Source organism: Pseudogymnoascus verrucosus (genome assembly GCF_001662655.1).
Source record: "Pseudogymnoascus verrucosus strain UAMH 10579 unplaced genomic scaffold scaffold_43, whole genome shotgun sequence".
In the NCBI taxonomy this organism is placed as follows: domain Eukaryota; kingdom Fungi; phylum Ascomycota; class Leotiomycetes; order Thelebolales; family Thelebolaceae; genus Pseudogymnoascus; species Pseudogymnoascus verrucosus.
This window is the reverse complement of record NW_017263694.1, coordinates 158,319-159,009: the sequence shown is the minus strand read 5'-3', so window position 1 is coordinate 159,009 and position 691 is coordinate 158,319.

The following is a 691-nucleotide window of genomic DNA, read 5'->3' as shown; positions in this document are numbered from 1 at the left end:
GGGGTCGACGTGGCGGATTGCGAGGGGAGGGATGGCGGCGGCGCTGTGACGGCGGCTGTGGTGGGGAGGCCCTTGGGGGGGTTGACGGAGGGGGGGAGGGCGTAGGAGGGCGCTTTGGGTTTGAAGAAGGAGCGGATTGAGGATTGTGCGGGGGGAGGGAGGGTTTTGTTATCCATGGTGGGCGGTGGGATGTGTCTGGGCTCTTATCCCCGCCGCTTAGAGGTTTGTTTTCGTGAGGTTCGAGGAAATCGGAGGAGGAGAGGTTGGAAGTTGTAAATGTCCGGTCGTGGGTGGTAGATATTGTAGAGGACACGTCTGGGTTGGAAGAAAATTGTGTCCTTGAGAGAGGGAGTTGTTTATTCGTAACGTTGGGGTTGTTTATTGGGAAATGTTGATGCGGGCCAGACGCCAACTACATGTGATAAACAAGGCGGTGAGCCGGTTCCGGCGCTGATCCCAACTTTCTGCCGACCCAAAGCTTGGGCCAGGGCTGCGGGTTTCACTTCGCTATCGCCGAACGAATTCTTGGGAACATTAACGGTTTAACCAGCTCTGACATTTTGGGGGCTGTGAAGCTTGACAACCACTATAACAAGACTTTGCTTTTGTGAGTTTAACTATTTGCACAATTTGATTGAGAAGGTGGAGATGCTAATTCTTGAGGAGTTTGCAGATTCAATTTATATAAATT